The sequence below is a fragment of the Mirounga leonina genome, unplaced genomic scaffold (assembly GCF_011800145.1).
Source record: "Mirounga leonina isolate KUSES-001 unplaced genomic scaffold, KU_Mleo_1.0 Mir_94, whole genome shotgun sequence".
In the NCBI taxonomy this organism is placed as follows: domain Eukaryota; kingdom Metazoa; phylum Chordata; class Mammalia; order Carnivora; family Phocidae; genus Mirounga; species Mirounga leonina.
Genome location: NW_023270855.1, coordinates 21441712 through 21453763, shown reverse-complemented (window position 1 = coordinate 21453763; position 12052 = coordinate 21441712). Strand labels below are relative to the sequence as shown.

The following is a 12052-nucleotide window of genomic DNA, read 5'->3' as shown; positions in this document are numbered from 1 at the left end:
GTCCTCGAAAATATAAATTTGCAGCTATTTTTTCCAACGAGACAGACTAAATCCAGGATGTAGATTTTCCAATTAGACTCTTTCTAAACATCTGTTGGTAGGCTGCATTTAACGTTAGTTGTTTGAGCAAAGCGCAATTTGATTAGACTGTCTGAAACCAAGCCAAAGTCTGCAAAATAATAGCTCAATTAAATTGTGTTTTGCTTTCATTTGTCTTAGATTTTCCTGAGTGTGATAGTGTTGCAAATAATCAAGTAAACCAATTCCTTTCAAAATGAGAGATTTCGGGAGATTTTCTATCCCCCTCCAAGTTCTTGTAATAATCTATTCCATCTTCGCTATGCTTCACTGAACTTAATCTTGACACCAAATACATTTCTGTACTTTGCCTTTGGTCTCCTTTAATTGTCTATACTTATGAATTAAAGTTCTATGCCATTAATATTATACCTTAAACAGATTAGCGAGTGTACAAAGGCAAGCACAGAACATCAGGGTGGTCAAACAGCACTGTAGGAGTCTTGTGATTTTCATTCCATACTTGGCAGGATTCATGTCACCGACCCAGTGGAAGATTTGGGCAGGAAGGACACTGGATTCTTGCAATGCTTTCCAGTCTTGAAGGGTTCCGTAAGATCTGTGAACCTGGAACTGGCCTGCAGCCTCATCCCCTCAAGCAGCATCAATTTTTTGTCCTTCTTGGCTTAGGCATTTCACTATCTCATTCATTCGTTCATCACACATGCATTCACTAATTCACGAAGGAAAGAGAGACCTACAGATTGCCGACCCTGTGCCAGGCAGCTGCAGAATGGCACAGCTTCTTCAGATTAGGAATTAATTCCTCGGCTGTTAAGATGACCTAACATTCATTCGTATACAATCCTGGGAAAGACAAGGACAAAAGAAAGACCTGGAGAGGAGTTTCAGAAGAACATGACCCTCATTTATGCCAAAATTGACACACTGAGGAAAACCATGCTCCACGTGGATAATGCTGATGACAGCAGTAGCAGGGACAACGGCAGCAGCTAACATTTATTAAGCGCCTGTTGTGTGCCAGGCACTGTTTTAGGCTACTTCGGTGCAGGAACTCAGTTAATCTTCTTAACAATTTCATAGGATAGACATGCTGGTTATCCCTATATTAGAGATTAGGAGCTTGACATCTTCCCATCAAGGCTGGTTAACTGCAAGTTGACTACGGGCAAGAGGACAGTCCCTGTTACAACATATGCTTGGATAGGGACTGGTATCAAGGCAATTAAAATCTAATGTCGAGTTTAGTAGGTATTCATTTTCCCTTTAAAAAAGAGTTTACATACTTATGAGAAGAGCTCACTTTTCTGAGAATCTACTATGTGCCAGGCACTGCGCAAGCACTTCTCATGCACTAATTACTCCATCCTCACAATCGCCTTCAGGTAGGTGAGGTAATCACCTCTACTCTCTAGATGAGAAAACGGAAACAGAGAGGTTAAGCTACTTCTCCAAGGTCACATAGCAGTTTAAGTGTGGTGCTGGGACTTAAGCCAGGCAGCCTCACATCAGAAATCATGCTATTAATCACGATGTGCCCCCTCGCACAGTGTTCTGAAACACAAATCTCTGAAACTCTCCACCACCTTGCTGACCAGTGTGGTGAGCCACTGTACAAGATCCTGTGCCTTAAAAGGCACATCACACCTCAGTTTTGACTGTGACTAGGTATAGTTTCAGGATAAGAATACGATTTGCTCAGTCTTAGGTAAGTATATAGGGGAGACCACAAAGTACATGGTTACCACTGAATCTATCAAGCTTCCCAGGGGGGGAAAAAAAAATCCCAAGTACCTCTCTACTCTGGTATGCGATCAAGAGACTATATCAGTTAAGTCTACATCAAGCTTGGTGAGTGGAAGATACCCATATCACCACTCCCAACTGCGGTGCCCATGGCAGACATGGCTAATCAATCATGGCAATCGATTGCAGAGGCCATCCTAATCCTAGAACCCTGCAAACAGCACTCCAGGCAAGACCACTTGGCACCTAGATCAAATGAAACCTCTTCATCTATGTGGCTCAGACTCCCAATTCTGTTTCTAGAATATATAACAATTCCTTTATGCTACCAAATAAAGAACAACCCAGACATAATTTCACCAATGTCTTATTAAAAGGGGCTTCATTAGGTCTGATTAGGCAGCTCTTCCGGATGCAAACAAAGGAATGTCTTGGCTGTGGATCCAGTGTCCAGAGAAGATGAGAAGAAACCCACTAGGCTGCAGCCGTAGATAGCAGTGAAAAAGAAGCATGGGACAACGTAGCAGAGAATTTAGATCTGGGAGAGCATAGCATATCACATGGCTTTTAGTTTCCTTTTGAAGAAAACAAGGATATAATTCTCTTGGAATGAAACTCAACACACAATTTAATCACCAGAGTCTTCTGTCTAACTGGTAGGTGATAGAATAAGCAATATTTACAAACCTGGATTCTGGGGACTCTGAAATGTTATCACATGGACTGTGCTTGTACTCCCCTCCTGACAGAAGGAATCATGGTTCTGAATCTCCCTCTTCCCCCCTCCCCAGTAAGAAGACTACAACCTTCTCAGGACATCTGATTTAATCCAAAGCTAGAATACTAAGAAATGAGACAGAAAGCAGCAGGATTTACACTTGGTATGGTAGATAAGAGAGGGCCGCTGGAAGTTTTTGAATAGGATTTTGAATAGCATTTGGAGAAAGCTGAAAGCAATAAGGAGGATAGGAGATATGCATGAACAACAAGAGATGCTCTCAGGGGCCAGAGGAGGATAGGCTAGCATTCTTTGCCAAGATGTAGGCATGTGCCAACCGAAGGTCTGAACTCTGGAACAAGGTAGCAGCAGGGGAAACACGGAGAAAGGAATGGACAGAAGACACCCAGTGGAAGGAAAAATGGCAGATCTGATGATGTATAATGTGGTGAGGATGAAGGAGATTAGTAAGTCAGTGATGACTCTGACTAATAGAGCCTGGTGACAAAAGTGATCAGTTGAATTAGAGATAATTGCAATTGCTGTCATGCTGAGCAGAGAGCCACAGACAGGCAATTAGGAAGGGGTACAAACAGGCGTGGCCTCATGGGTGTAGAGGTAACAGGATGGGCAAAGCCAATGGATACACACCACTGGAGAAGAGCAAAGGAAGGGAACTTTGGGAAAGGAATGAACTTGCCTTCTGGACAAGAACTGGGAAACAGAACAGCCTGGGGCCTGGGGGGTGGGGTACGGTGGGGTGGGGTGGGGTACGGTGGGGTGGGGTGGGGTGGGGTGGGGTGGGGTAGGCCCAGACTTGAAGAACTTTGAAAGAAAGCCATTTCCAGAAAGCTGAGTTAACCAGAGGATGACTTAGCTACGAGGAAGTCAGACAGGTTGAGGGGAGGATGGAGACCTGGCTGCTGAATTTAGTGACAATAAACTTCAAGAAAATGAGAAGGAAAAAAGCCAGAGACGGGGGAGGTTAGGAAGGAAAATGGCTGGTTAAAAAAAAAAAAAAGTTGAAGGAGCAGGCAGGATATTCAGGTTGTAAAAGCTTGGTAAGCAAAAGGAGCTAGGGAGAGTAACGGGGAAGGACTGAGTCATCCGAAGTTTTTGAACGACCCATTTAAAATCCACATTCTACCATCGACACCGATAAAAGCTGGGCTCTGTCTGCTTGAATGTTTACCAAATTTCCTCAATAGGATGTAACATAAAAGGACAAGGGCTGATAGTCTTTGCCCAATTGTGCGCTGGCAGCTTTAAATTCGACTACTTAAGTAGTTAAAAATCTGTTCTTTTGATGAAGGGGGAGAAGTTATGAATAGAAGGGAGCAGGCCTAGACCCTTTAGAAATGACTAGTGCTCAGTCTCCATAATTCACTGGGCAGTAATTTCGAACTCAAACAATCGCAACAGCAGGGGCGGCTGAAGTCCACCCCAAGTTCAAAATGGGATATGTTCTCTTTAAAATTTTGAGAGCGACTAAATATGACAACCATCTGATGTATGAAAATTATTCACAACCAAAAACAGACAGTCTGGAAATAGCCGGGATGACTTCATTTAGACAGAATTACCCGAATCTGTTTCTAATATACACAGTACACATAATAAATTTTTACAATATGACAAGGAAAACAAACTTAATAAAAGTTCCCGATCTTTTGTTACACAAGCATGCTATATCCATGCTATGTTTATAATAGTTTGCTCATGATATCACAGCTCAGTAACAAAGGCCCAAGCAATACAAAAACTGTTACTAGGCATGACATCAACTCACAACTACCGTAATTACATCGGTACACAAATTTCCCAAACTGTACATTTTCCAAACTGCTTCTCAATTTCAACGGCTGCCTTTAGACAATTACTTGCAGAGTTGTCTGCAGACTTTGAGTAATACCCGCCTTTCTTCTCTTTCCCAAGCGTCATTTCCCTTTAGAAAGTGCATATTTCAATTACAAGCACTATTTTTCAAATATGCCCATAAACATATGTCCAAATTAGGAGACAGTGTGGTCTAGTGGTTAGTGACAAGCCATAGGCATCAGCAACTCTGATTCTGTTCCTTTCGCTGTCCCCTGCTTGCTAGGCCCAGGCAGTAGCTCACGGAGAATCGGTAGAATGGAACGGAGAAGAGCACAGAGTCTCGAGCCAGACTATCTGGGCTGCAAGCCCAGCCTGGCCACTCAATGGCTTTTTGGCCCCGGGCAAGTTAACTTCTCTGTGCCCTCCATTCCTCATCTGTAAAGTGGGAACAGTAATGCAGTCGAACCCCCATAGTTGTCCGGCTGCTGGAAAGTTCAGCCTATGTGCTTGCTATTTAATATTATTACTACTGCATTTGTGGGACTCCGTTTCCTGCTTGAAAACTCGGCTCAAGTTGTCCTAACCCACGGTGAATTGGGTAATTTTTCTAATGTGAGGATGAGGATTTCATCTTGGTCATGTTACCTGGAGAGACTGAGGTGCAATGAATAAAGTCTGAATGAATTCATTAACTCCATAGGTTCTGTACTACCCAATAGCTACAGAAGTGAAAATGTTATTTTGTAGAAATGGGTGTTCATCGTATTTCTCTAATGGTTTGCTTTCACGTTCCTGCAGCTCATGTTGATAAATACCTCTAAACCAATTGAAATAATCAGCATGGGGGAAAAGATACTGCCTTGTGATTTCGGAAGCCTAGTTCTCCAAGGACCGAACTTTTTGAGCCCATCCGATATGCACGACCTCTGTCTCACTGCCTTGCACGGTCAGTTGGCTCTCCCGACCGGGCAGGGCGCCAGGGGAGCGCGACTACCCCCATTGTCACTGCTGGTCCGTGGTGCTTACACCAAATGCTGTTATTCTAGGCTTCAGGAAATTTTCTAACCACTGGACAGGGTCCAATGCTGTGTGCTAATGAGTTTCAGATTGGAAGACTTCACTGTGCATGTGTCAGAAAAGTGCCACGGTTTATAGTGGGGTGGGGGCAGGGAAGAAAAGACACAGAAAAGGGAAGAAAAAAACAGTAGTTAAAAAATGCTGGCTACTCAAATTGACAGGGAACGTGACCTCTGCACTTCATCAGAAATTCCTGCAGACTTACAAAATAAAGGAGTTTGCTTTTATCACACACTGTGAGACTCATATGGAAAAATGGAAAACACTACATCACTTGACCTCGGCGTGCCCCCTTTCAACCACAGACGAATATTGTGTACAAAAATTCTAAATCAACTTAAGATGTTCAAAAAAAAAAAAAAAAAAAAGCTTTAATTTTCTGCATTAGACTTGATGATGACTATTTTGGTTCCTGAGATTTTGCTCTGAAGATTCACAGAGGAAAAGGACTCATAATTCCAGGAAGAGCATTTTATCACTTGGGGAATAATAATGTGGTGGCGTCTCTCAGGTAGGCACATCACGGTCTCTACTTCCCTATAGTCCCGAAAAAATAACGAGCAAGTCCCACTTACCCAGGTTTGAAAGTCACCCAAGACTGAATCATGATTATTTGCTTACATTAACAGAACATTAAAACCAATTTTAAACAACTTAAGAAAACTCCAGCCATCTTTCCTTGGTGATTCACATCTCTGGGAAGCTTTTTCTCTCCCTTTAAGGAAACCAAGAGCCTTGATAACAAGTCTTCTCATTATGCTATCACAGTCTATCAAAGAAGAATACCTTCTTGGGAGAGTCTAACTCACAGGACTTCTTTTGAGTAATGAGATTACATTTCAAAAAAAAACAAAACAAAACAACTTTTTTCTTTTTTTGGCCACTTAGTACCGGCGACTTTAAAAATCCAACCCTTTCACATCCTCGAACTGTCACCAACATTTTTTCAGACGATGTCAATAAAATTGATTGCTTGCAGTTCTGAATTCTGCTCTGCACATGGAAACAATATAATTTGTTTTAAAGTATTTTCGATGGGGGCGGAAGGAGAAACAGAACCTCAGCAAGCCTATCCACAACACTGGGGTGGGGTAGGGAACAAACTAGAAGCATGGTAAATGGTCTGAATATTACGGTCTGCTGGAAACTTTGACAAAAATTCCCGATGTATAAACCCTAAGCCTTGCTGTTGTGCTGACTGATAGGTCTTCCTGTCAGATATGAATGATGTTTCTGGAACATTAATACGTTCATTAAATTCTAACTCCCTGTACTTAAAAATATTCTGTACTTCGGCTCAGAGGCATCTTGACAGCTTTGTTGTAATCATATATGTGAGGCCCCCAGACTACACAGTTGTTGAGATGCCTCATACCTACAGGCAATCTGTTGCTTTTACAAGTTTAATCTAGGTATTAAGGAGCTGACTGTGGAACCATGTCGGTTCGACATCTTCAACTCAGTTGTATATCATAGAAAACCACTCTGGGTGGTGACGGACTCCCATGATGCCCCACAACCAGGCACACCTCTAACTCCCTAATCTGTAATACTACAAAATACGGCTTGGGTTTTTTTTCCCCCCCCCTTCTTTTTTTTCCGAAGCGCAAGTGGACGACCAGCAAGGGTCCGACAGTGTTATTCCTAATTACCTTTTTTTTTCACTCTTGATCCTGTGGCTCTCATAATTAGTTACCTGGGGCTGCAATCCAATTTGAAGTGATGACAAGAAAGTGATCCATGAAAAAGTAATAAGTTAAATCCAATTTCAGCCTTCCTCTAATTAAATGCACATGGAGCTAATGACTCCAACCCTAGCATTTCAGTGATAATGGTAATTAGTGAGGTGGGAGTCGCTCTCTTTTTCAACACTGGAGGTGTAAACCACAAGGTAAAATGGTAGGAGCACTCTTAATTACATGTGTCATTTTGTCAGCAATTTACACATTTTTGACCAGTCAAGTATGTTTTTTTCCCCTGTCCCTCCCCACCTCCTAGCCCCAACAATGATTATAACATACCATTCCAGGTTCCAACACATGGAAGCTCGTAAGAGCACTTCAGACTTGAGCATGACAAATAACTTTTCTTTGCTGTTGCTCACCTCTGAGACGCACACAGAGACAAGGTGACAGTTAGGATAACGACACAGATCTTAGTCCCCTTAACTGAAATCCGGGTATTTCCAGTGGAATTGGTTTTTGGTGGTTTGGTTTTATTTTTGCTTATGCTATGGAGAAATAATTTGCTTCTTGGTGGCAAACGGGGCGCTCCATAGCTACTGAGGAAACGTACATGGAAGGAGAAGCTGCAGTGAACTTCCTGATGGCAATACTGGTCGTCCGTGGTCCTAAAACACCTGGCTTCCCACCCTGGTGCTGTACCTGCCTGTGTGCTCTGCAGCAAGTCAGGTAACCTCTGTGAGTTACTTTTCCTTATCCATAGCACAGTTTAAGGACAGGTCCTATATTACAGGGCAGCTATGGGGTTGGTCCACATTCAGCACTAACTAAACATTAATTATCTTTGCCTATAGTGACCTATGCATATGGTGACATGCTTACATTTAAAATATTAGCATCACACTGGAATTTTAATGCTTAGGTGCATGTTGGTAACGTGACCATATAATTAAATGTCCAAACTGGGATGCTTTAAAAGAGAAATGTCAATAAATACACTCCGGCACCAGCCATAGACCAGGGATATCCTGGAAGGACTGGGACACCGGCTCATCCTATATACTGCTGAAGCTGAAATAGCAAAAATAAGCTAATTCATTACATTACAGCTCAGATCAGAAATCTGGAGGCAAGGACAAAACATACTATTTTAGAAAAAAAAAAAAATTCTGAAAGCAAGAGTATTTGACCTAGGTCACAGGATGGATTTCTTGAGGTTCAGGAAACCCTTATAACTGGATACAAAATTCTGTGTGTGGATGCGTTTTTTTCTGAGGGGCTGGGGACACTGTTTCTATCATACTTTTAACGGTGTGTGTAATCTGTAAGACTTAATAGCCATTTTTAAAGCGTCATTTCTATTTTATTGTTTCTTATCAAGATTTATTTTTTAGGGTTTTGGGACTCTCCAAAGTCATGTGGTAACAGTGACATCTTCAACAGTTACCAAAATTTCGACACTTCTTATCAATTTAAGGTCAGGGATGCCAATTCTAGACAATGCTAACTCCAGACATTTAAGAAAAGAAAAAAAAATCTGCCTCCTTCTCCTGAATTATCCGCTTTACTAATTCCGTGCATAGGGATATTGTTTAAGGGTCAGTATTTCAAAACCATTCCATTTCACTATCTACAACATAAAATTGTAGTTTCCTTTAAAGGTTTCCTCTTACCAATTTATTCCTTAGTGAATAACGTGGAAATGATATGGGTACTAAGATTATATGTGGCATTAATGCAAAGCAAAAATGCTGCCTAAAGCACGTTTTATATAACTGCAAATAAAAATGCTAAAAAAAACACCTGCTGGATCTTGTACTTTAACCTCCTCTGCTCCAAGCAGGAGTCCTTATTATAATCCCGAGCTTCCAACTGGACGACACGGCTGCACTTCCAGTGGATTTCACTACCCTTCCTTCCAGTGAAATGGCCTCCTGGATGAGGGGCTCCCACATGATGTAACCTTGGAAGGGGGAGGATAGGCAGGAGGGGAAAATCTCCGATGACTGGTTTCAAGTTCAAATTCTTTATAGACGGCCTGAAACTGTGGTCACCTTTCCGCTGTAAGCAACACACAAGGTTTACTTTCTTTCCTAACTTTCATGCTGCCAGAATACACATGTACTTTTACTTTCTTAGGAGAAAATGTGTCATTTGATTTCCTTCCAGTTTATGTACTCGTGCCAACAACTAAAATGCTTAAAGAACCAAAATGAATTACTACCCAGAAACGGTGGTCAAAGTTCCAAAATTCGATCAATAAAATTGCTCATCTACTCACAAATTAATCTTCAGCCAGTAAAGTTACACATTTTCGAGGTTATGAGCACACCTGCACCGTTAAGCATTTATTTCACTTGTTTAAGCAATCTTCAGAAGCATATAAATATTTATAAAAGCAAGCCTACTATTTTTACCCACATATAATTTTCTTTTTCTGCAGCAAAACCTTGTTAATTCTTTTACAACTCATAAGCCTCCTGAAGGCAGGGTCTGTACCCTTGGCAGTTTCATGTGGATAAACATCAGCAGGATGCCCTGTGCGTTGAGGCTGATCCAGAAATGCTCAGCAAGTTGCATTTAATAAATTCAGATCCTCCTGATCCTGAATTTACAATGGAGCCAATTTTCAGTTTTCATTTGTATCATTCATAAAAAATTTGCAAGACAACTCCAGAGACTAAATAAGGGGCGATTTAGGTTACTAAGTAGAATGTTTTTTAAGAACTTCAAAAGCAATATCTATACCCGATTAATGCCTGCATTATGTAAACCACACGTCGCCCAAGAATGGGGCCAGCTCAGATTGAGTTCTGCATGTGTATCTGGAGAGAGCGTTCCTCTCTCTTATTTACTCTCATCTTCCTGAAATTAGTCCAAATTGCTGATGTTTGACTACATTTTGTGATCTCTATCGAGTAACCACTTAGAGCCTCCTCTAACTTTCCATTCTCTTTTGTTTGTTATCATCAGCCTGTGAAACTGGAGAACGCTGCCAAACATAAAGCAGGGAAGTGTGAGATATGCCTAAAATATAAGTCACAGTATATTTGAGGATTTGGGTTTCTTTCTTTTTTTTTTTTCCTCAAGCAATCAGCAGATCAAATTCTTCTTCCCTGTCAAGCCTTCCTCTATGCGGAATATCTGAAATTTGCTAAAATAGGTCTCTCGGTGTGGTTATGAAGGGTATGAAGAACAGAAATGAACACTGTTAAGGTTTGTGATAGGAGTTCCCTTTCATTTCAGAGCCACACTGGCTGAGATGCCCCAGCGAGGACATGGAATGGGCGAGATCTCTTGAAATGTGAAGGTTATTCCTTCCGCGAATCACCGAGTCTCCATACATATTTTGAGAAGGAGGTAGTATATACCATGTGACCTAGGCTAGTAATTTCTCCTCTCTGTTTGTGGAAGGCCAGCCAACCTAATAAAGCCTGGTGAATCTGCATGACCCTACCAGGCAGCTGACAAGACGCAGTCTATGATGCACATGACGCACACACACATACAGCCAGTCAACCAACTCTTTATTTCCCCCCCGCCCCAATCAGCTCTTAAAGCTGGTCTAAATTCTATGCTTGTCAACTCTCCCACGGAGGGGTAGGAAGGGACTCAAAACATCTTATTTAGCAAAACCAGCATTCAAGATGGCCCCCTCGCCCCGCACTTTTTATACAGACTGAAGTGCTCAGCAGAATGTGTTAGGTTGGTTTTGACACTGTCTTTGCCAAGAAAAATGAAGCTCTCTGTATCATACTCTTCTGGTGGCTAAAAACCTTATAACGGGCAAGAAAAAGAGCCCTCCAAAGGAAATCCCCTGAAACTTTACTTCATATATTTAGCCCTAAAGCAACTTCGTTCATCTTGGAAAAGAAGTTACCTAAAAATGCCATATGTCTTTAAAAAGCAAGTATGAGGGAATATAAGTCTAGTATAAAAAAATTACATATGATATTCAATACTGAAGAGCAGTGCATCAGACAGATTGTGTATGTGTGTACTTTTTAAAATTATCCCTAACCAAAGCTCTACTACGTGTAAGATTCCCACCTCCCCCCAATAATATATTGTCATTTTTCCAATGCACTTGAGGTCTGATAAATTCAAGAGGACTCACAGTATTTTTAAGGCTGTTAGAGCTCCAAGAGGGAGGCAAAAAGAATGGACAGTCATTTGAATCACTGAGTGACAGGCTGGGCTAGTTCCCTGTATACATTAATAAATTAGAATTTTAATTGTGTCTCTGTCTGCAGGAGATGCCCCAGCACTTTAATATGTACCAACAATTGGCTATGTTCTGGAATCTGCAATGTGGCCTCTGCAGCTGACCTCTGAAACACAATTCCCAGTCTGACTATGGAAACTGTTCAGTTTGATCCTTTCAACTTATTTGAATCCTGACAAATAAGCTCACAGCTGAAAGGTCAACCCAGTCATATTTCATCCTCCAGAACTGTTCTTAAGACATCTGCACAACAAAGCACTTCTTATAGCACCTGACATGGGACCTCAATGGCACTATATCTCATTAAAAATGTCCCCAGCACTTACACACATCACAAGGCCTACGGATTGGTGATGACGATTTACCAAATAACTAACTGGTTTTGGAAGTGTTAGTCAACAATGCACATGGTCATCCAACTGTTCCCATCCAGTGTTACTTTACTGCCAAACTTGCCCTAGACAGTGACGGCTTCCCAAGTAGATGTAGAAGAACTAGGACTTGTTCCCCAAACATCAGTTAGATCTTTGCAGGATAATTTGGGAACTGATGTTGGTTCACTCTGATCTGAGAAAAGTAAACACAAGCTGGAATTTGGGTTGACCTCATGGTCAAAGTCACTGGTGCCAAGTTATACCCAACAGCTACCATTTACAAGTTTTGTCCCCGAATGTCCAGTGTGAGAAACTCATCTTTACTTCCTGTTTTGAGGATGCCCACTCTGAGCTATGGAAGCAGTTGAATCAC

General features: G+C 41.6%; 1 protein-coding gene across 7 annotated transcripts in view; it reads right to left on the bottom strand.

Moving 5' to 3' along the window:
- The window catches only part of FOXP1 (forkhead box P1), a 580801-nt gene that overhangs the window by 138751 nt on the left and 429998 nt on the right, over positions 1–12052 (bottom strand). The gene's annotated exons all lie outside the window — the stretch shown is intronic.